This window comes from Falco biarmicus, chromosome 4 (assembly GCF_023638135.1).
Source record: "Falco biarmicus isolate bFalBia1 chromosome 4, bFalBia1.pri, whole genome shotgun sequence".
Taxonomy (NCBI): Eukaryota; Metazoa; Chordata; class Aves; order Falconiformes; family Falconidae; genus Falco; species Falco biarmicus.
The window spans coordinates 7,704,444-7,730,034 of NC_079291.1; the positions used below are offsets into that span (position 1 = coordinate 7,704,444).

Here is a 25,591-nt window from a genome sequence, read left to right on the forward strand (position 1 = left end):
GGAGATGACATCAAGAAAACTGGTACAGACACGAACCTTGGCTGGTACGGGGCTTTGCTGATGGGAAGAGCCAAGAATAAGGAAGCACCAAGAATTACGAAGCAAAGAGCTGGTACCTCTGCTCACAATGTCCCTAAGCGATAAAGCACAAGCTTAATGCAGCTGAAAAGTCATTATCTGTTCTTTTAGCTGTTTTAGCTGCAGATGTTACCTGGCTCACGTCTCATTCTTTTTGAAGCCGCATAGAGTCTTTACCTCAGTCACATCTCACGTTAGTTAGCTTCACACATTAGTAATATATCTTGTTGATAGGTCTTGGCAACTATACTAAATTGCAATACTGCAAGTGTGGACTAACTGTGGAAATTAATGGGTCTTTGTATTGCTTACAATAATTTAACTAGAAATAAGTTACTTAATTTCTTTGGTGCAATAAAACTTTTCTTACAAGTTAAAGCTGCTTTCATCAACAGTGGCTTAAAAGAATTAACTTCTAGGAGTCCCCCGGAAGGTAACAATCCAACTGTGAACTAGATTCTTGAATTATGTATTAAATGAATGAACTGGACAAAGCCTGTCTTTCATTAAGAAAGCCTACTTCTTACTGCCATTTCTCCTACATCTAGAAAACAGTACCTTTTTTTTACCCCTTATTGTTAATGTATTTCCCAGCATTCTAAGTATTCCTTTAGATTTGATCTTTTCTGCAAAAATGTATCAATAGTAAATTTTTGTACTTGGTGGTCTTTTCAACCACTTACCACTATTTTATTTTTAGGACAAATGTCCTAGATCTACCAGATGTACTGATATAGAAATGTCATCCGTGACCTAGTCAGTCAAAGGAAAATTCTGAAGCAAAAAATTATGGCATTAAAGGATTTTCATTTTGTAACGATAGAACTGGGAGGGAGACTGCTAATAATCCTGCTTCCAAGATTTTTCTTCCACATTTACCTTACCCACATACAGTCTTAAAAATACCTCTTGAAATTTTTCTAAATACACTAATTCACATATACGTATAACTTATCATTTGCAAAAGCAATATCAGACTCCAGTTTTCAACCATATTTCTCTTCATACAAATTTTTTGTTTGTTCTGAGTTTTTCTGTAAGTCATTCAGGCACAGAAAACAAGCAGTAACACTTAGAACAGCTCTTCCATGACTGCTTTTATAATTACACAATATACTTTCAGAAGCATTTTGTTGTCCTTTGTGATCTGAGAAAATAGAAAAAAATATGGGCTTAGGAAGTTATTTCAAATGAGAGAAAAACTGCAATGAAATTGAGTATATTTGGTGCAATCCTCTTTATTAGCACGAACAAAGTCTTGCTTTCTGAGCTCAGAAAAACATCTGAAATAGCTGCCCTGCTTGCATTTTCACATATCCTTTAGTCAAGTCTAACTGAAAAGCCCTTTCTCTAATCTTCCAAACATCTCAAATACTGCTGTTGAGGTTATTTGCAGGTTTTTCCTCCCATTTCAATGATCCAGAAGCATCCATCTGCATTTTGGGTATGGATACAATTTCAAGCTTATCATTTCCTTTACAGGAGGACTCCTCAAATTACCTTAAATGAGAGAATCTTACATACCTGACATAGATTCAATGAGATTTAAAAGTTTAAATTACAGAAGAAAATAAGTGCAGCACAAACTCAGGATGGCATTATGGGATACTACAAGTCAGACAGAGTCTTGTATCAAGCCATGTTTTTCTTGGTAACAGTTCCATACTCTCAACTTGGAAGTCCTTAAAGCATATACATATAACATATGCCTACCTTTCCCAAGGCATCTAACCCGTAGAGTGAAAAATATAGGGTTTTGGAAGGATTTCTACTTGCATTAACACCATAGGTGATATACATCATAATACTAAACCAGCCCCAAGTATCTTTACAGAATAATCATTAGAACTGTTATTAAATAATAAGCTCACTTTTCTGGAGAAAATAGTGTCTCCAAAAGCTCTGGCATACTGCTGCTCATACTCTCCACATAATTTCAAAGTACAAGCACATGGAGCAGGGTGGTTTACAGCAAGGGCTGATCCATCACGGCTCCAGGTTACAGGCATACTTCACAGCAGATCCTGTGTATGTAACTTGTTAAACTGGCTGCTCTCATTTTTCTTGGACTAACTGGAGCACTTCCAAAACCCCTGGCCAGAAGGGGTAATCTCAGTAAGTGAGAACAGCCCCAGCCTTCCAAATGCTTTTCTTGGTTTCTCATAAAGCATTCAAGGCTCAGGTACACAGCCCATGCTTAACACAGCAGAACAGAAGTAAACCCAGTGTTGCTCCAAACCACCTTTCTGCATCCCCACGATGTTGCCTGAAGCCTGGTCCAAAGCAGTGAGCTAAACCAACCTGATTGCTGTTGCAATTTATACATCAGTTCTAGGTCCCTAGGAAAAAAACTTCTTTCTTGTTACTTTCAAGTATGCACCAAGAAGCCTGATGTTCTGAAGCACCTGTAAAACTGAACACCACCAGCACGCTGTGCAGCAGCCCCCTCTAACACACAGAAATTCATGGTTTGACTTTCAGAACACAGAGAAGAAAGCCCAGATCCTTTTTCAGCTGAGATCAGGAAGGCCTCAGAAATTGAGCAGACCTAGTCATGCTGTGATATTACAGACTTCTAGTCCTTTGGACTGCCCCATAAAAAGCAAGGATAAAAAGAGAAATAATCTCTTCGCTGCGGGAAGCCTGGAAGCATGGGATGCTCTCCTGGATGGGTTCACAGCACCCACAAGTACCAACACACCCCTGGGGGACAGCCCACGTGGTGCAGCACCGCTTCACAACAACTTCCACAGCATTCATACTGGAATCCTTCTTCAGAAGGAGAAAAGTCTTTGATACCTGACTATAAAGACTATGTATGACCTCCAGAACAAACTGAAGATTCCCTCCTCCCTGCTACACACTGCAATGCTAATGACAGCAGAGTCAACTGATTAGATGGATAAGTGGAAGCAAAGCGTTTCCTCAAATTAAAACGTCATCCCTTCCACACTCTTCAAACACTATTTTCCAAGGAATCATTCTAAAGAATGACTTTAAGCCCTTGAAGATAGCAAAAAGAGCAATATTTTGTGGTCCACAGAGAGCTTAAACACCAATCTGCTTTCTGTGTATACAGTCTCACAGAATGAGATGCCAAATAGATGAAAGTAAATGTCTGATAAAGCCCTGCTCCTCACTCCCTCTTGGACTTACTGAACTGCCCAGCTGCACACCTTACAGAAAGGTTCAGAAAACAGATTTTGACTTTAAAGGCTGACTTTGCTGAAAGCCAAAGTCACAGATCTTCAGTCTCATGTTGTTTAATTTATTCCTAATATTCTCTGAATAGCATCTGAAGAGTAATTTCAAAGATACATAATTTAAGTTTCACTTACTAAACAAACATGGAAGAGATCGTATTAAATGTCAGCTTTGCTGGTTTCGATTTTATGTGCCACAAAGAAACATAAGACCAGAATGCAGCACCCATATAATTTGACTTGTGTTACTGGAAAGGGTTTGAACCAGTTCCCACACCCTGCGGCTGACAGCAGGAGACTCATATCATGTGTTAATAAGCTTTAAGTCCGCACAGGTAAAGTGCTTCCACTGGACAGCTACTGTTTAAGAAAGTTTAAAAACAAAAATAAGGAGGTGTAGAATTTTAAAATTTGGTAGCATTTCACATCCTGTGCAGTTGGATTAATGCAAGGCATGGACTATATTGTTCCCATTATGCGTAGCCCAACATACTTCTTGGACCAACCTACTTCTGTCAGGCTCAGGGCCACTAAAATAATTTACAGCTACAGAAATTAAGGGTGTAAACGTGGCTTTGACAGAAGACGACAACACTAAGCTTGTGCTAACAGAAACTGGAGAAGATGTTGGACATGTCTTAACATATTGAAAGTGATTCTGATCACTGGATCTGTAGTAATACTCCCTTAGTATTGAATGATAGTTATGAAAGCCTTCTTTCTCCTTGAGTTTTACTCATTCTGCCTCCCCAAGACAGTTTCATTTGGTTTAGGGCTTTTCTGGCAAGGTTTTTATTTTATATATTTATTTTAAAACAAACAAGATTTGACCTTCTGAAACTGGAAGCAAGATAGACATTAATTTGTCTGCACTTTTACCTACTTCATTTATGCAGAATGAAATATTTGCTATTTCATCAGTCAAGGTACCAAAATATGTAATTAGTTTTTGTTATTTCAGATGTCTTGAGCCACATTACATCAGATATAATACGACCTTCCCACACCCCAGTCCACTCTGCTACTAGCAATCAATCATTTATTAAATTCTCTACAGACTGCAGCAAGTTTTTCAACACATTGGCAAAATCTAAAGTACAAGGATCCGGAGTATAACAGAGCTTGTCCTAGTGGTCCGTACTGCTCTGTACCCACTCCTCTGACTGTCAGAGCTCCAGTCTTCTCATGCACATCTGCACAGACTACTGCTGCCAGGAATAAAAATAATTCTGGGAGGGAAGAGGATTAAAGTGGATAACCCTATTGCCAGACAGCAGAACATGCATAAGCAAACGTACAGTGGCCATGCTCCTTATGCCTATGCTCAGTCCAGGAACATTCCTCTGCAACTCTTTTGGCAAAGAGCGTTAAAAAAAGTGACCTCTCCTCAGACATCAGGAAGAAAAAGATTTGCAATAGAGAAGTTCTATCCCATTCTCCTCCATCTGCCAAGTGCTTTTCTGGCACACTCAAAAATGAAACTGCCAAGCCAACTTCAAACCAGAATGCTTCATCCTGAAAGTATTCCTTATTAACAATCCTTGTCCAGTAAAAGAAGTGGGTCTGCTTCTGCAATCACTTATTATGCACGTGAGTAGTCTTAAAATTCCAAAAAGAAGGAAGCATTAGCAGTCGGGTTTTTTCATCGTAGCTCTATCTTACCAGCTGACTCACAGTGCAGGAATAAATCTTGCTGAGCAATTGACCTCCCATATTTTCCTCTCGCCACTGCTATAATAAATTATCTTCTCCCAACCAACTTCACTTTGAAAGGTTCATGGTGCAACATACCTCTTCTAGGTTTGGTTTTTTTTTTTTTTGGGGGGGGGGGGGGGTGGGGTTGTTATTTTTAGTCAGATTATACCACACCTCCTTCCTTTCTTGTCTTCATTTGTACTTAGAGACCCTTACTCTGAAGAGTAGATTTTTTCTGAAAGCAAGATTCTTATTGCAATTTTTCCCTCCAGGCAATAAAAGATTCTTATAGCAAGTTAGTCTAGTCTGCAGCTGTACCGATTTTGTATAAAACTGTAGGTTTTTTTCCCCCTTTCCGAGTAGAAATGCACTTTTAAGATGATGTGTAGCTCCACTTTTTGGATCAGCTATGATTCTGTCCACTAATCTAATCATGCCCACACCCACACTCTGTGTATTTTATATACTACTGAAACAAGGTGTTATGTCAGACTCCTAGGGTTTCCATTCTGTAGTTCATTTAGATGAAGATATACTTATGATTCCCGCCTCAACCTGGCTGACAGGATACTGTCAAGACTATTTGTTCAGAACCATTAGTAAAGTTGTAGCCCCTTCCCGTCACTCAGTCCTAAAATACTTCTACAGTAGTCTTGCCCCTCCCAATGCAGTGAACAAGTAAATAGCACTTAGAATCTAATCTTCAAAATTGTGTTACTGTGCAAGGACTGTAACTCTTTGCTTATTGTTTTCAGTTATAAACAGATGCCAGTGAAGCTTATGTGTAGGACAGCAACAGCCTAGACAACAGATTGAACCATAGGGAGATCTGCCCAAGCGTTGGCTTGTTTCTGGTTTTTAACTAGCATAACATTAGCAAGGGCAGAAACATTCAATACTGTTTAGATTCCACGTAGCAAAGTTTGTAAGTCCTTTTTAATGAACATATTGAAGACCAATAAGTTATGTTTACTAATCAAGCTGTTTGCACACATATAGTATTCAGACGCTGTCTGGAAGATATACATGCTATGTTTACTGTGGGCCAGTTTACCTTCACACCTAATCAGAACAATAATGGGCCAGGAACAGGTCATGTAATTCAGTCTCTGCTTGTTGACCTTGTAGATGCCCTAAACCCATACATGTACTTGTATAAAGCTGCTCTGCAAGGTTCGAGTTATTCAAATAGTTCTGAATGTATAGCTTTAGCATAAAGGAATTGATTATATGTCTATACTGCTCCAAAACAGCAATTTCGCTGTTACCTCACAGTTTCTCCATATGCTTGTCTTCTTGTCTGAGCGCTTTCAGTGCTCCCCAGGTTTCACACTGGGCATCCCCAAGATGTTTCCAGCCATCTGTGTAAGCAAGGCATATGCCCACTTACTTTTGCTACCCCTCGAAACTTGGATTTGCAGGTAAGATATTTCTACGTGCTGCTGAATCACAGAGGTGGCCAACATCAAGAAAAACATGGACTGTTCAAATGAGTCAGAATTCCAGTCTGAGAGAGACTGTCCACAAGCACATGTGGACTGGTTCCCTCAAGACCTAGTAGAAGCAGATTAGTCTTCCTCATCACACCACTTCATTCTCACTAGCTAGTCTACACACAGCACAGGCAGAACATCTTCAACATATCCGCTGGCCTGCCACACTCATGATAATGCAAGAATGTTAGACTAAAGAATGTTGTCTCTTCTTTCACATTCTAAGGCTTATACCATGCTCTTGCCCTTCAGAATCAGTCCATAACTCCTGTAACATAATTTCTTAGGAAAATGGATACTTCATGCTGACTAGTGTAACAAGAAAGCATGTTTTTCTCAATCTTAATTATGCTTAAGAAAACTTTCTATTTTGGCAGTGCAAGCTTTACAAACTGCATTTACTTCTGCAGCCAGAGCTCCAGTACTTAAGCACAGTGCATGACCACAGCTCTCACTGAGCACAGGAGATTGAGGTATTATGGAAATGTCCAAGAGAATACCAAGACATGAACTGTGCCATGCTGCTCCCAGCAAACCGTCCAAATCTGGGTGCTTCTGCAGAGCAGAACAATTTGCGACTAAACTGGCTGGCTAGATTTACTGCCCATTGCTGTGCATTTCACACAGTCCCTTAAAAATTCTGTTTTCAAAAGAAAGCAAAGCCTACCGTAGAAAAAAAAAAAAACAACCGTGGATTCAAAGGATTCTGAAAAAGACTTACTAATGGTCAATAAAAAGGTTCTGTATAAGTCATTTTGAAAGCATTTAAGGCGGCACAACATTCATAACTGTCAAGCTATTGAATGGAAACTTCTCAGACTCTAGCAGAAGAGAGAGTAGTTTCTCAACACTTTATGCTGTGTTCTGTTTAGCCCCCTCATTCTCCCTCCCCCATCTTTGGTAATCAGCTTCTATCACATTTTCCAGCCTGAAGTGCTATCATCACAAATGAAAAAGAAAAGGACATTTAGATGACTTCTGAGTTTTATTTTTGGCTTTCTTGACCTTCTGGCAAGTTGTTTTACTATGAAGATTTCATTAAAGTCTCTATTAAATTCAGTATGGAAGATGGCAAGAAACATACAATCCATTTTAAGGGCATTAATAGCTGTGAAGAAGGTAATAGTGTGACTGCTTCTGTATCAAAACAGCAAAGGCAATAATAGCTTTCTGCATTATGGAGCATCTTTTCTCCCTTACTTAAGGGAGAGCACTCTCTTATATTACTAGTCATTTCTTCATACGTAAAATTAATCTACAACTACTTCACTGAGGCAAGGAGGTACAGTGCTACAGAAATAAGATCTTGGCATAAAACTTTCAAACACGCTAACATACAGAGAAATGAGCTACTTATCACATGGTCTGACTGACTGCAAAAAGAAATCAGCTGAAATTTCTGCTATTATCTTAAACCATGTTTCTGCCTCTGGAGGGATTAGTTTATACTCAGAATTAATAAAGGAAACATATCTGAGCCACCTGTTACAGTCATATATGTTCTTTCTATACATCTGTTATCTCAAGACTTCCTACAGCCATGCAGCAATTTCCAATTACCTTTCACATAAACCCAGTATGAAACAACAAACTTGCTATGGGACTCCTCGAAGTCTTACTTTTCCTTTCCAAATCAAAACATTGTCTGGGGCACTTTTTTCACTTGCTGTTTTGGGGAAGGTCTGTAGGGCATAAGTCCAGAAGGAATATTAAATTCTGGGACCATTTATGGTAGGAAAGCCACTGTTCTGTATAACAGCAACATGTTACACAGCAAAAGAAAATACTCGCAACACAAAGCAGGGCACTATACCTACCACCAAATTAAAGTTACACAAAAAGTGATTTGTGTACCCGCTCTCAGGGAACAAACACAAGCTACGTCTACGCTAGTAAGCAAGATGGGACACATCCTGTTCTGTATACCAGAGGACAAGTCGCTCAGTGCAGCTTGCCTCCACACAGTTAAACTATACTCCATTTTCAGTAGGGTAGCTTTATCCGTAGAACATAGTTTATTAATGTAGACATAGCCCTAAAGGCCAGAACATCAGTAGAGCACATATTGTAATATACACCGCATATGTCAGTAGAAGTGATATTTGCAGGGTCAGGGTTGCAGAATACAGGGACAATCCATTTCAAACAAAGTCAAATTTGCAAGTGGAAGTCATTAGTGAGAATGACATACAAAATAGCTCCAAACCCTTTAACTGTTTTAATGGAATGTGGAAAAAAGTACTCCGATAAGACACTTAATCATTTATTGAAAAGGCTGCACTTCAACTTTAAAAATAGTGTATTGGTATTTGAAAAGTTTCAATCTAAAAATTGAAGACTAAGGAAAGCCAGACTATCTTCTGTGATTCTGGTCAAGAAAAGAGAGCGACCCATTACAAAGTTATCCTAAAACAAAAATTAAAAATATAAGGGTAGATAAAAGGGTTCTTCCAGGTGGTCGGTAGAACTGGAACTCAGGTAATACAATAATGATCGAAGGCTATATAAATGGGACCAATGAAACATACATGTGGCAAGGATTTCATTTTGATCAAGAGTTCATACATCAAAAGGCAAGTTTAAAAAGTCATGATGTGTACAGTACATATACTGTTTATATAAAATGGCATTGTTATCAGAGCAGCAAAGCAGACAATGTTCCATTAATGGGTAGAGAAAGCTGTCCTTGCATTTGTACCCAGAAGTCAGTGACACAAATTTTCCTGAATACAAAGGATATCTGCACTTCACAAGAGGGGACAGGGGGAAGGGAAAGGTGTAAAAGCGTTTCAACAGAGTCTCCAGGTACTAAATGTCATTAAAAAAAAAACCAAACAACTATTACTGATGTGATACATAATGCTGTTTTCACAACTGAAAGCTGATGTTTATTACACTAAAACTAAAGTACATGTGCTAAAGCATGTTCCACTGGCTAAAGTTGATATCTGTAGACCCTGGGCTCACCACCACCAGTTTGTTCTTTAAGGAGTTATTGATCATGGAGACACAGCTAACCAAGCAACATGCAGACTGAGCAGGACACGTGGTATGGCAAGCCAATTGACATGACTAGTACCAAGCAGAAACAGCGACTGGATTAATGAATTTAAGTTGTCCAAACTGTTTCAAAATTTTAAGGGAGGTAAACAATGAAAGCTTAGCAAAATGCTGCAGTCTAGAGAACAATATGATTATTTCAGAGATAAATGCTACACAGGAAACAAGGGGGGGATGTCTTTGTCAAGCTTTTGTAGAAATGGAAACAAAAGGAAGTTTAAATTACTAACAAAACTGAAGATAAAGATCAATGAACAAATGAGTTAATGAAAAATAAATGATTTCTCATAAGCCATGTTCCTCCAACTCAGAGTCAAGAGAAAGAATAAGAACACCTAAAATATTCTGCACCTACAAGAATGAACACTTTTATTTTGTTTGCTTTTCCCTGAAGCAAAATAAGCTAGCATGACGTTTCAAAACAAAGAAGTCTTTGGTGGTTTTGATATCAACTCCCTCAGTTATCTCTACCCAGGATGAAGTTTTTGACCGTATAAAGACCTAGTCTGACAGGCCTTTGGGAATCATTCTTCTGCCCAGTTAGCCACAGTAAGAAGAAAAAACATTTTCAAACATTCCACTTCCTATTGAGAGCCACGGTGCAACAAACTCCTGAGAGCCCAGCTTCAAAAGAAATAAATATCCTTCCCGTCTTGAAATGAATGTTTCCCCCGCTCTCTGATCTCCTGAAGGAGCCAAAAATACTTTTTCCACAAGGCCCGTGCTTAAGATCAGAAAAATAAAAAACCCAGGCCCACATCACAAAACAAAACCACCACATACATCAGCAACACCATGACCCCAACTAATAGTAATTTTAGTTGGAGAATTGAACTGAAAGCATGTTAAAAAACAAAAACAAAAACAAAACACAAACACACAACCCAAGTCTTCAAACATTTGTGACAGTAGAAATCAAGGAGCAGTATGAAAGCTTTTAAAAAGGGCTCAGACAGCTCATGACAAAACCATTACTTCATCCCTTCCTCCTTTATCTGTTGCCTCAGCTAGCCAGCCAGAGTAGAACAATTTGTCTACTCCCATTTCTCAGTTGGTTCTTTGTTTTCCCAGAAACCAATTAGTTTCTATATTCCTCTGGGGAATTCCCCCAGGGGAGAATTCATTGAAATCACAATGTTTCAGCCAGAAGTTCCATAACTACATGAGAAAAAAAAAGAAACTTTTGTCACAGGACATAGTTATACATGATTGGACTATTCAGACTTAAATTTAACAACTAAATTGAAACTGAGTCAATCCACTGTGGAAGCCATATAGAAGGCTCCTCCACAAGTCAGGATAGCTTTTTTTGTATATACATATATGTATGATGTCTAAAAGCATTCAAAATCTGAGACACAAATATACTTCATAAAAGGATACAGAGCACGTTTGAGATGTGAAAACTAGAATTACCGATGCTACGAAACCAGCAGCATTCCCAGCCATTCTGTGGATGGCAAAGCATTTAGCTTAGAGGTTAAGGACTGCAAAATAATGTCAGAAGGTTTTATTGAATGTAGTCTAATTGGTTGAAAACACTGGGCTTCACTAATATGTCTTAAAGCTTATTTTCAAGTGTTTGTGTTGCATCCCTAAGTAGCTTCAGAAAAATATTCTGTCCATGCAAACAATAAATTTCTTATGTTAGTAAAAACCAAGTTGAACAGTTTGCACAGATTGAATTTTTTTTAGAAACTTGGTAAAGGTCTTATGGCAAAGTCCCATAGCATATGTAAAGAGCAAGAGCATTTTAAGATTGGTCAGTTAACGCCAACGCAATTCTTTTATATGGATGACCTTTGTTACATGGCAATGGCTGTAGCCAGGTTCAGCATACTCCCTCAGGTATGTTCTAACCTAACACCTAATGCCTCCAGGATACCCTCCAAGAATTACATAGTATCGTGAGCAGCAGCAAAAGCAATAGAAACAAGCAAGCCATGGCTGTTACATTAGTTAGGAAGAGACTGAGCGCAAAGAACTTTAATGACAAATATAGTGCCGTACAACGTATGTGACAGTTAATGTTCTGATATTCCAAAGGATCAAATTATACAACCACGCAGATAGAATGCCATATTTTGTGTCATGCAGGAATATCACCTTGTAAGGGATAACTACTTCTTTTTAGGAGGCTGTACTGAAGCAGCTAAATCCTCCTCCTGAGATACAAGACTGTTTTAAAAACACGTGGTAAAAAGCAAATAAAATCTTGCTGTAGATCAGGATGATCCAAGCACACAGAAACTGCCCTTTCTCAAGTTATCCACTTTACAGGACCTACTTTCAAATCATTAATAAATTATATTTTGGTTGGTTTATTTTGGGTTTTATTTCTTCAGTCTGTTCATGCATTTCCATTTACCAGTATGGGCATGAGATTTACATACAGCCACTGAATTTTAACAGGTATGGGTAAATATTCTTTCAAAGTCGCACTTGATTTTATCATAAAAGAAAAATTTGCTTTCATCTATTAGATCCTCATTCTGTCATCAAGTTCACTCAGAAAGTGTCCATCCTCAGTATATTCTATCTGTAATTAGAGTTAGTATTTCAGTAAGCTGCTAGACTACTTTCCCTACCTATTAGATTTTTAAAGGCAATATATTTCATTTAAAGCCTACTTCTTCAGTCACATCCCCGTGGATTTAAGAAAAAAAATTCCTCATAAAATCTGCAGTCTATTTCTATCTTCTAGTAAATTTTCTTTCTTTTTTTTTTTTTTTTAAAAAAAAAAGCACCACCGAAAGCAAGTGAAGATTTTAGGTCAAAGCACTTGATTGCATTATAAGTTAAATTATCTAAATATTTTAACTTAAGAATATGAAGAGGTTTAGGAAAAATCCAATAGTAATTCTTATCACCTCTGCCTCATGTTTAAGATTTAAACTCTCAGAAGGAAGTTTTTAATCAGATGGTGAGGAAGAATGAGTCTTTCTGTGGAAGAACATGAGAACTGATATTCTTTGTCTGTATTGGGTATCTGGCTCCAAAGACAACACTGAAAGAAGATAAATCTCTGACTGAAAAGGATGCTGGCAAAATAGATCAGATAAATCACTTGACCTGAAAGACTGCATCGGCCACTGTCTCCAATGCAGAAAGCTTAGAAAATTGCTCATGACAATGCTGTTGGTAGTTTAGTAGAAACTCAGAGAAAGAGAGCCTACATGGAGAGTGTTACTATATGGAAACAAAGGAAGAAATCCACTATCAAGTCAAACTTCCCCTTTTGGTAACACCCAAACATACGTTTACACACACGGGAAGGAAAAATTTTGATGATAAAAGTGAACTGTGATGTCTGAAACTTTTAATTAATATTATGAACTTACAAAAAAACATTGAGAACATTAAAACATTTTACTGAAGTGTTTGTAGAATAGGACAACAGTATACAATTTTCCTGAAAGATCAATAAAAAAAAAAATTCATCCAGCTTAGAAGGGATAAAAATTAGTTTTACCCATAGCACATCAGGCAGCATGAGGTCTGTGCTTGTTGCTCATAATTACTTTTTGCAGCAAGCATCAAATCCTCCCTGCTCAAATCAGAAGCCCTTTCAAAAGTAGCGAGGTGACAGTGTTTTCCTACCTCCTGCTTATTAGACATGATTCTTGGTTACAAGAGGACAGGGCAACAGCAATGCCTGTCACCATCACCAGATGTCACGCTAGGGAGAACATGACCAAAGGTGGCAGATCGCAGCAGCACTCAGGTATTTGCATGCAGCAAGGAGGGAGCAGGGCAGGAAAGCAAAAGGCAATATGGAGTTGTCACTCTGAAGCAATATGAAGGACGTATGCTGAACAGCTACTAAATTTTTTTTTTGTTTCTAATGCGCAACCTGGAGCATCTGGTCTAAAAGATTTCACAGGTAGGAAAACAAGAAAATGAAGAAATAGCATTTGGCGGTGACATAGTGGCCAGGGAACCCTTGAAGGACACAAGCCAGAGTCTGGGACCCCACTTACAATACTTCATGTACTGCACGCACATCCTGCACCATGGTAGTGATATTTGATGCTGTGTTCCCAGGGGGCCAGTTTGCTGACTTTTCTACCAGATCAATCATCCCCAGGTTTACCAGGTTAACCCAGGCTAGTTACAGAAACTTTCATCATCTGGGTTTGTTCTGCTGGTGGGTTGTTGCAAACAATGAGACAGCAATGCGGTTTCAGGGTTTCGTGAACCAGATTTTTTATCTCTTGCGTGGAGGTTACCAAAAGAAATCCCATCTAGCAGGACCATTACTGGGCATTCCTGTCAACTCCTAGATAAAAGCCTGAGCTTAAGAAACAGGGCAGAGAACTCTCAACAAATTAAATCCTATTAAGTTTTAGTAGGTCTGAGTGCCTAATTCTCCTCGGTAATAATTTTCTGTTTTAAATTTAATATTTTTAATGCCTTTTAAATTAATGGCCATTAGCAAGAAGGACTTTGAATTAGACAATAGGAATTTGACCATGCTTCCTATAAAACCCTTTAACAGGGCCATCATCCTACATTTCAGGATAAATGTATAAATATGCACTTGCCTTACAGAGTGTTTAAAAGATTACTCAAGTGCTATTTTTGTCAAGAAAATTGTTTTAAAATACTAAGCCTATTAAATGCATAGTATCTACCTCAAGAAGCAGCACTCCAATAAACTGTACATAACAGAAAATCTAGAGCAACAAAATTATAAACAGGATTAAATAAAGTTTGCCGTGGACATTAATCAAAGAGATGTAGGTTGATATATGCCCTAGAAAGGCAGTAAGCAGTACTTTCACACCAAATCTTTGGTCTGAGAGCACCGATTTCCTTGCACTAAGCTGCAAGAACTATCCTGCAAGTAATACCAGCCTATTTGAGCAAAGCCTTATCATACCTCAATCTCAGACTGCCCATTTTTCACGGTCTGGATGTTGCAGTCTTGTAACTCCTTTTTGAAGGAAATGTCAATCCTACTTCTGCTGCAAAAAGCCTCCAGTAACAAAACAGAATATCATGGTTAAAAAGAAAAAAAAAATAAAAAAGCTAAGCCTGTTCCTGTCTGCTGTTTGCTTTTGGGTTATCTTTAGGGGAGCTTTCTCTTTAGACAGCCTCAGGTTAGAAAGTCCTGCAAGACCTATTAAATGTTAAGAATGTTAAGATGTGGATGCTACCTAAGACGGAGTCCTAAAGCTACAGATTGTTGAAAGGAATTGATGGAGTGGGAAAAGCCTCACTTTGTGCCTACTCTCATATTCTTTCCCTAAACATCAGGAGCTGGCAGCTCTCCAATCCACTAGTAGTCTGGCCCACTAAAGTGGGGTGCATACACCTGTGACCGCATCTTCCATTCCCACATTTCTTTATCCAAATAGTTTATGCTATCAAACATATCAAAAATTTAATTATGATATCAGGTAATGTAGAAAGGAAGTTAAAGCACAACGCCAATAAACCATTTCTGCAACATATTTTCAGAGTAAAATCTTTCAAATCTCACTGTTTCTTGCTTTTCTCACCTGTAAGCTTAATATTTTCTTCCCTGGGAAGAGCTTATGTTATTGTATTTAAGTTCCTCAGGTAGAAAACAATACATATGTGAAAACCAGCTATTACAATAACCAGGGTTTTTTAGGCGTTAACCAAAAGAGAACATTAAGCTTGTACTCTTCTCTAGGGATCATCGCTATAGAATCTTCATTATCCTTGAGAGTATTGATCATTTGCACAAAGCCAGCCTACGCCCTCAGGTGAGGCAGGCAAGTCACTTCAGAAGATGACCGTTTCAGAGCTGCGTTACCAAATTAAAGAAAAACAATGAAAGACTTCAAAGGACCTAGTGCTTTTAAAAACAAAACAACGGTCCCTTCCTCGCTCTGAGTATATGCATGCATTTGGACTAGAAGGCTTCAGAGAGGTTGGGTTTTTTTGTGAAAGAAGTATAACTGGAAAATGTTAAAGACTTCTCTTGGGCAGCTTAAGTTACTGCATGTATTTCAACTGTTAGTCATATATTCCTATCAGAAGTGTAGGAGTCTCAGTGGAGGAATCCCAGCTGTAGCCAAGCAAAGATCTGAGATGTTTTGCTTTGTTTCCTAATAAACCAGCTCCCAGGAAATGGCTAATTTGGGGTAAAAAAGCACAGACTCTTTGAAAAGCAAGCTAGGAAGGATTTTTGCTCACTTCATAACATGATAAATTTAGAAAAAAGATCTTACTACTCAAGGATGTAAATATTTGTCAGCATGCAAGTTAAAAATAGTTCATTGTAATTCCATCTGTATTAGCATGTCTAATGGCTCATATGACTACATATCCTGAGCACAACATTCAGCAAAGCTGTATTTCCAGACTAAAAGAGACAGAGCCTGTTACCCAATACAGTTTAGCTGCAGCCATTCTCAGCAAGGACCATCTACTATGTATTTTTATACCCTATAACACCTGAAATAGACAAGAACTGCTACAAGAAATATACATCTAAAGATAATGTATGTGGCTTCTTCCTGGAATAGTACGTTTAGCACTGCATAGACAGGGTTCAAACTGGCTGCGCTTTTGTTCTTTCAACTCCTTTTGTTTGGATTTTAACAAGCAATTCAAAGTTAAAAATAAAAACAGTAAAAAGCAAGATTAACTAAACTATGAAGCTCACATTACCTGGGGCAACCAACGAAATCCATCTCTTGCCGGAGCCTTTGCAAAGTCTGTCAGTTACATATTTCCAAAAGAAAACTGGCTCTTGGAAAAAGTTACACACAAGAAACTATACCTCAGTTGGAAAGGGAACATGTCAGTGAATTGGAGGAAGTGGAAAGAGGGAGCCCTTGTTTCCAAGAGAGTTCATTCAGCAGGCTTTGAGCTCCAAGACGGCTGCCTTGGCTCACATCATGCTTGCTGTTGTGGGTTGTTGTTATGGGATGCCTGTCCAGGCATCTCTTGCTATGAGTTGATTCATGCCAGACTGTCTCTCTTGAACCTGTATCAAGAGGAGGAGGAACAGTCTAAGAGACACCTTCCATCCCTAAGTTTCAGTTGAATCCCTTCTCCAGGACAGAAGGAGCACCTACCATCAGTCTAGTAAGAGCAGAGCACAGGACTTTTTTTGAATAGCCATTAAGCTTGAGCAACTGTGTGCTGCGAAGTCCATCTTGCCCAGGTCCACAAGCTATGAGGGAAAGATCTGTCATCCCTTAACATCCTACCCCTTATGGCTTAGTTGCCAATCCCTTCAGTACACCCCTCAAATTTCTAAGAGTTCAGGAGGCTAACAATGGAAAGCTTTGGCACATGCTCCCAGAAAAATCACTGGAAGTTTAGGAGGGACCAGCATCTGTCCTCTCTTCAGGATGCAGAGTGGAGCTACAGCACAGCTCAACATACAAGATCTTCAGAAAAGCACCTCCCTCAACAGCAGGCTACTAGTTACATTACAGCCTGCTTTGCTGCCTTTCTTTAATGAACAAGTAAATTGGTGTCAGTGAATCTCCTCATGACCTCAAATAATTAGAACCCACACAATAAAAATCAGAGGTCCAACAAACTCCTGGTCATCTAAAAATCACTTTCTGGTGCATGCTATGATCTTGGCTATATCTGTAAATTTTGTTCATTAGCAAATGAATAGTTAGTAAGAAGAGGAATTGTTGAGCTCATCTAAAGGGAAGCAGAAAGCGGATAGATAGGTTTGAGGCTGCTTCTGAAGGAGCTCAGGTTCAGCTCTTCAATTTACTTTTTTTCATTTTATAAATGCATAACTGATAACATCAAATGGAGCAAGCCACCTCCTTTTCCCACTCTCAGTGCCAATCAATCTCCTAAAATCAAACTGAAAACTTTTATTTAAACAGAGTATAGCAGGTGTAAAATTCATTATCAATTCAATTATCCCTCTACAGGAAAGAAATAATTAAAATGTAAAAATTTTGGTTCAGAGGAATAAACTAAGATATATCAAAAAATTTAGTCAAAAGAACATGCCAGATCCCCATAGGTACTTCAATTGACAATTATTACATCATACAAAAATATTTATTGTTTAACACATTATTAAGAAAACACAAACTAAAAGAAAACCTTCCAGTGTTCCCCAAATAAAACAAAGAATGCAGGTGTTACTTGATCTTTTTTCCTGGATACTTTTCAAGAATGCACTCAGTTTCTTCTGATAGAAGAGTCAGATTTTTCAGCCAGGTCCTGAGGATATCATATTTATTCCTCCCTGCTCCCCAGTGAGGCCTAGAGTAATGCCTGTGAAAACTGATCTTCGCACTAGATTTATCCCAGTCATGTTTGACACTTTTCCAGAAACCAACAGATAGAAATAGCAGTCTTTACAGTTACCTATAGTCATCAAACTAAATTAACAAGCTGTTATAGATCATACTGTAGACTGCATGTTCTCGGACTGTGCAATTTCAGCAAACAGTAAGATACCACCCTCTGGGTTACACAGATTCTTTTAAAATTGGAAATCGTTGAACTTTTTAGTAATTGGTCTTAAACCTAGATTACTGAAAAATTATAATTTATAGTTACATGCCACAAGTATACTTCCTTTCCTCACCTGTATGCATTCAAAAGTACGACTAATATCACAGTGCACCCTTAGTAAGTTTGCAGATATTACCAGGCTGGGAGGTGCTGTTGACTCCCTTGATGGACAAGATGCCTTGCAGAGGGATCTAAGTAGATTGGAACACCGGGCAGTGATTAATGGGATGGTATTTAACAAGTTGAAATGCTGGAATCTGCACCCGAGACAGAGTAACACCAGGCACAAGACTGGGAGAGGAGTGGCTGGAGAGCAGCCCTGCAGAGTGGGGTCTGGGGGTGCTGGTGGGCAGCAGTCTCAGCACGAGCCAGCAGCGTGCCCTGGCAGCCAGGGGGGCAACCCACACCCTGGGGGGCAACAAAGACAGCAAAAAAAGCCGGTCCAGAGAGGTGACTATCCCGCTGTATTCAGCGTTGGCACGGCCTCACCTTCAGCACTGTGTGTGGTTCTGGGCTCCACAGTTTAAGAAGGATGTGACGGTCTTTGAACATGCTCAGAGGAGGGCAACCAAGCTGGTGAAAGGGCTGGAAGGCATGTCCTATGAGGGGTGGCTGAGGACTTTGGGTTTGTCCCTCAAGTTTTTTTGAATTTGAATGAAAAAGGCAAATTCAAATATTGCCTTTAATACCATGCTGTAACTTCAGTCAGGCAATTGGACTAGATGATCACTGTAGGTCCCTTCCAACTGGATCTATTCTTAGATCAATTAAAATACCATTTCATAATTTAAAAAGGCAGCCAGTGACCTCAAACACCAGAAAACACATAGGTTTTCCCCGCGCAAACCTAACTCTGACCTCTGGGTTTATGCACTATACATAACATGACTGATTTGCATGAACACACACTGTATAAGATGGGAGGGATCATGGGCCTGTTGTAGTATGGAGGAAATAAGGTAGAGTTTTGGTTTTTTGGAGCTAGGACCTTTTCCTCATTCAGGATTAAAACATTCTAATTAGTGATTTAGCAAGGATGGTGTAATTCAAGCAGAGATCCTCATAGTTTCAAAGCTCACCCAGTTACCCAAGAAAAGACTATCTCTGATTATAGTCATCCCTTTGATAACACTTCACTATACTTCACTATCTGCTTTCTCATCCTGAACATGTCATTCACAACCCCCCACCTTTTTCCAAGCTCATGTAATCAGTTTCCCTATTTTTCCTGCGTGCATTAGCCATCCACACATTTACCCATTATTCTTGCTGCCTGTTACTCTTTGCTATTTAAGTGTCTTTTAAAAAAAAATCTATTATGCAGTGAAATCTGACAGCAAAGCAGCAGACAAGCAAGTCTGAGATGCCAGTGCCGTAGCCACCGATAACAAAGGCAGGTCCCTTGCTGTTTCCCAGCTACTGCAGAGAAACAATAGATGTACCTGAAGACTTTACCGGAGTAACTGAACTGACAGAGAGAAGACGCTGAGTGACTAGCATGGTGGGAGGGGGAGTTTTGCTGCCCGACAAGGGCACAAGACCAATAGGAATTTCAGCAGTGAGGCTGGCTTGATGCGGAGAACATATAGCAGAGTTCAGACGTTAACTGAAGCACACTTACCACCACAAACGAGAAGTGACACTGACCCGAAGAGAATGATCTCAAAAGCAGCAGAGATTTGCAATATTTTGAGCATCTTTCAGTTATTGAAAGCAAAACCGCACAGCTAGGTACCCAAAACAAATAGTGCATAAGAATGCATTGTTTTATGTGGCCTTCTGGAACAAATAACACACTCAACAAAACGCAGATTAAGTTCACTTCTATTTGAGGTCTTGTTTGCTTACACCAGGAGTTTCTGGTCTTTCACTGACAGAACAGTAAAGTACTGAAAACTGAACCCTCTTTTCCTGTGTGGAATAACATGCACGATTTTGGAATAATTAGGATAACAAAAGACTCACATATATTCCAATGACACTATGCTCAAAATTGAGCATTTGGCAAATTGGGTAACTGATAATAGAGGCCAAAATATTTCTCTTGAGTAGCACACAGAAGGAAAGGGTTTGATGACACTAATCCGATTTTTTATTCACAGGCAGCCTGGGGCACTGGGCCAGGTCCTCTGTCCACATAAGTTTCAGTAGTGTTGTGGCCAGCTACTGTTTTGTGCCATAAAAGTTTCAAGTCTCTGATGAATGGCAGTAAATTAATTACAAGCAAGACAGTATTTTTCATGACCCAATATCCATATTTGTAATAGAGCACAAAGGACTTTGGCACTTAGTCACTGCAGCTGGAGTCACACAAAGGAGGACTCCCTCGGTCTCTCAAAGCTGGGGAATCAAATAAGATATATAACCATATCACAGCCCACGTGATCAAGGACATAAATCCTTATTTATGCACCCTTTCTCCACTGATGTTTCCCATTTCGCTGTTTAAAAAGCAAGCAAACCTCTGAGAACACCTCTTTACCCCTTCACATCTAGTTCTCACACCCTATAGTGCCTAGGGTTTACTTGTTAAAGGACCTGTTCAACACCCAACAGAGCCAGCACGGGTTTGATTCCTGAAGCTGATATAGCAGTCAGACATCAAACCCGAACAGCATTTAAGTTCCCCCTCTTTAGGAAACTGTGAACTACTGGCACGATCCAAAGAGTATGGGCATTCCCATTCCAGATTTATAGCAGGCTTCACATCAGGCTCTTCATACTGTAAATGTGGCCTGCCAGATGGGATGGGCTTACCACACTAAGAGCCACACCTGGACCTCAGGTGAGGCTAAGGCTCTCATCCTCATTATAGCCTTGGAACAAAGGTGGTTTCCTGGCTCAGTTAAAAGCAACACCCTTGCACCTTTAGGTTAAGGAAATCACAGAGATAGGTCTCCGATCTAAAACTAGACCAATTCCCAAATTCTTCAATTGCTATTTAATCTTCTGTTCTGCAGAAGAATTTAATAAGCTTACAAGTATCCCTACAGCAGTCAACGAGATTATTTACCTATACAAAGTATATTGATCAGTAAGTATTTATAGGATCAAAGACTATTTTATTTAGAAATTTTTAATTTATCTTCATTTATGCTTTCACTAGTTAAGATTCTCCTGTGCTCAGACTCAGAAACTAGTTACTGAATTCCATGCTCGAAACATACAGGTCTGTAACCTTTAGGCCTGCATTAAAAAGTAAGACCTTCAAATTCGTGAGTGTCAGGGAAATCATGCCAAATACTATAAAGCCAGCAAAGATTCTTTAAAGTTTAAAAGGTTAGACTAGCTTTCTTACATTATCCTGATCTGATGAGAAAGCATATCTTTCACAGCAAACAAAAAAATTTCTAAGACTTGTTGGCCTATAATTTAATGATTTCATGAAGCGTTTTGAAACTATTGTAGCACATCATTTACCTTGCACCATCCTAGCAAATTTCTTATTGCCTTCCTGTTATGCTTTACACTTCTTTTTTCAAATATATCTACAAGCATTGTTAAAATGAAATTTTCTTCTTCTGTACCCATATCAGTTAGTCCCCATCTACACTGGGTACCAAATGTTGCAGTTTGAATTAAGATGGACAACAAATATTGCAATACACCCATATCAATTAGTTGCAACAGCTCACCTCTCATGGTCTCTGTTATGGGTTGCAGGTTCTCCTACTTGTCTCAGCTACGTTGGGCACCAGTTGTTGTAGTCAGAGTCCAACTCAGTCAGCCTCACACAGGGCACCAATTGTTGTAGCACAAGCAAGTTATTGGGCTACAATAAGGCTTTACCATTGGTCAGTCTACTGTCTGTGCTGTAACTCCATCCTCCAGAGGTCAGACCACACCACTCCTCCCCCATCCAACCCCCTCTCCCCCAATCCTCAGGGCTATTTAACCACTTAGCAGGAACGAGCTAGAGCTGCACATCGTCCATGTCAATCAACCCACTGCCTCTGAGGCCAGGCCACAGCTGCATGTTATCAATGCTAATCAACCCACTGCCTTCACTCCCCTACAAAACAAGAAGAGTTCACCTGCAGGTAATTAGTCCAGAGCTCATGATAAACCTGTTCTGCACAAATGAAGATTTTTTTTACTTCAATCAAGCTAAGCCAGTGCTTATATTCTTCAAAACAGGTAATCACCGTTACAGCACTTAATACTGTAAAGCAGCAGTTAAGACAATGTCTACTGAAAACAAGTGAAATTTTCAGGGAAGGATAAGAGGTACTTTTTAGCTCAAAGAAAATTCCTTTTATTTTTTCTTAAAATAGATGGAACATGCTAATTTTTAAGATCTCATGTTTACACCTACAACACAAAAGCCTAGCAGTGCACTCCACGTAGACTTGAGAAATTTACTAATTATATGTTATATATTTATACGTTACTACACTAGATACTGTTTTCCTAAGTGGCATCAAGAAAACACTTTTGCCTCCCCACACCTTGGGATCCCCATTTGTAAACAGAATTGTTATTTTCCTCCTTTATAAATTACTGAGAGCTACTGACAGAAAAGTAGGATGTAAGAATTCAGCAAAATTTTCATGTAAAAATAAGTACATGCTCTTTGTAAAGTGTTAACCATGTGCATCAGTTTTGTTTTAAATATTGTTTTTAAAAATAGCTACTCTTCTCCTTTGCTTGGATTTCAGTCTTGTCAGACCACAATGAAATGAGACTTGGTCACCGCTGAGCTGTGACATTGCAGCAGGTACAAGAAACATAATCCAAATGCAGATTTGACTTTCTTTTTAAAAAATAACTTGCCAGAGTTCCCCTGTAAATTATAAAACCACCTACATTAAAAGTTCATTTCCCCTTCTGCCTTCCAGATCCCAGTAACTGTGTTGAAGAAGGTCCCTTCACAGCAGTAAAGCTTACACTTGGTAATAACTAGCTGCATAACTAAGTCTCCAAAGCAATGAGCTCATTCTGAAAGGCTCTGCTTTCCATTACCAGGCCTGGGGTCAATCCACTCATATCCATGAATTGTACCAAGTCTTAACCCCCCAAAAAAAAACCAAACCAAAACAAAAAAACAACAACCTGCAGAATACAGCTTTTTTAAAGGCTGCTGTAGGTGCAAAGTCTTCCTGTACACCCACATCCATGCCCATGACTGGCCTTTTATTAAATGCACTGAACTGATAGCCTATAACAGAAACATGCTGATTTATGCAGAAATAAATCCAAAAGACAATTATAAACACAGGTTCGTGCATCACTCCATCCTCCCTAGAACCTGAAGGGGAAGAACCACTACCCCAACTCACCAAAATAACGTTACTCTTGAGAAGCACAAAACAGATTAGGGTTACATTGCAAAAGCCCCTACCCTCATAGTCCTGACATAGATATGAGAAAATACAGGTTTCCTCACCAGGAAAAATTACCATTTAAAGACAGCTGACAGCGGTCACAGAAAAATAAAAGCAAATAAGTTTGAAGTCTTCAAATAGCCTGTGAACAGGACTTTTCTAAATTACAGACAGCGACTCCCAAGCTTCAGATGTACGCATGCAGTGTTTTGTATCACGAGTCTGCAGTGAGAATGCTGAGCCAAAGTGAATGCCTCAGGTGATAAAGGTGGAACTTTACAGTTTAATATGCAGATCCATCCTATCTGCGATCTTTCAAGCTGCACACTAACAAAATGATATCCAAATAGTTAAGAAATGTCTTGCAATTTGATCCATAATGAAGTCTACTACTGATTTGACCTCTAATATAGCAGGCTGCAAACAAGTTCCAGCTGGCCCTCAGAGACAGTTCTATCTGGCTGCTACACCAGCACAAAACCAATGACTCCAGGCATAGTTAAAACAGAGCACAGATTTTGTTCCAGAAAATTTAGGAATCAGTATCAAGACTCTGACACTTCCAAGACTGTTGCTTCCCGGTTACCACCAAGAGACTAACAATAAGCACTCAGAAGATAACAAACCGAGTGATATGGCTAAACTCACTCAGAAACTGTTTCACAATACGTGACCAGTGCTTAAAATATGAACCTTGTTAAGGGAATTAACAAAGAATTTCTGAACTGTTTTCCAGATGTTTGCAGTAATAATAGACCTTAAGGATTTTCTGCTTAAGGCAAAAAATACTGTATAATATTACTAATCTCCTTTGTTTAAAAGTAAATGGGGAGAAAGCATCCAAGAAATGCCTGTGTTTAAAGTTTAAAATGGATATAAACACTAATTTTACTTCTTTATGCTGTGACCTGTATGCATATGAATTTACATATTAATAAAATAATAAATGGTCATCAAAAAGTAAGTTCAGGTTAAAAAAAATCCAAAAAAAGACAGCAAAATGTACAGATATAGGCCCATTCCACTGAATACTTCCAGTATTTCACAGTTCTTTCAAAGAAGGAAAGGGAGACCTTTGAAAAACTGATACTAGGATTAAGATCTCCCATATGAAACATTTTGACTTCATACTTTGAAGCTTTTTTCTCAAGCAGATCTATCTTTTTTAAAGTTAAAACAGTTTGTTAGATAGCCTTAAAACAGAAGGAAATATTACATTCTCTTGATTAAAAGTTTGCTTGAGGTAAAACATTAATAACGGGTACATACCAACATCTAATGGTGCCCAGTGCCAGACAGTATATGAGAAGGGGAGGGGGATCAGTCATTAACTGCAGCAGCACCCAGGGACTCCCAGCACCCCAAGTCCCAAATATATTGCTTCTCCTCTTCAGTGTCTTATGAGTCACCTTTCTGCAACAGCTACGAGGAGAATAGGAATTAACCCTACATGTCTCTATCCCGTGCCTGATGATGATGGCTCTGACTAGAGGGCTGTCTCCTTTCTTCAGCCAAGAAGCACTTTACTCTGAAAGGACTCCCATTAAAACCTCAGGGGGCTGTTCAGCAATTAACACAGTGGGAATGGTAGTAATCAGCCCACAACAGGGTCATGCAACAGCCTATTTGCCCACAGGGACACAATGCAATTGCAATCATTAATAGAAAGCTTTGGAAAGGCTTGAAAGCTTTCCAAATCTAAAGCTTTCCAAGTCCCTCATAATGCTGTGATTGTGTGCAGCTCCTGGCTAGAAATCCCTACAAAGCTGCATAGCACCTGAGCTGGCCTGAAACACATTAACCTCCAATGCACTAGCTGCAAACAATTAAGAGACTTGTGTTGCCTTTAAGAGACCTCATGCAAACCCAAGTTTCCCATGTCTGATTTCATCTATGTCAGCATTAAAGAAGTTAGCCACTAGCATGCGTTTTATCCTCAGTCTTCATTTGCAAACATCAGATTCTGAACAAGACCTCAACATATGTTGGGATTTATATATTTTTTTTTCCTTAGCAGCATCCTAAACCAAGCCCCAGAGGAATCCTTAGAAGTGTTTATTAGCACAGATGTACCTATACTGAAAATAGTTATCTGAAAGTTCTCAATACTAGAATAATAAGAAACTAGCTGTCTTGTACTGAACAGTTCAATGCTTTGGAAAATAGGCAAAGTACTTTTTAACTGATTTGAAAGGAAATATAAGTCATAATTGTTGCAAAGGGAGGAGAAAAAGGTTGTATTTCCCAAAGTCAGCCTTAT

At 39.0% G+C, this 25,591-nt stretch overlaps 1 long non-coding RNA gene across 1 annotated transcript in view; it reads right to left on the bottom strand.

Moving 5' to 3' along the window:
- Positions 1–24,764, bottom strand: part of LOC130148715 (uncharacterized) — a 40,096-nt gene extending 15,332 nt beyond the window's left edge. Inside the window, exon 1 of the long non-coding RNA XR_008821631.1 lies at positions 24,601–24,764. This is a non-coding gene — a long non-coding RNA (uncharacterized LOC130148715). The remainder of the gene's footprint in view (positions 1–24,600) is intronic.
- Positions 24,765–25,591: the final 827 nt, after the last annotated feature.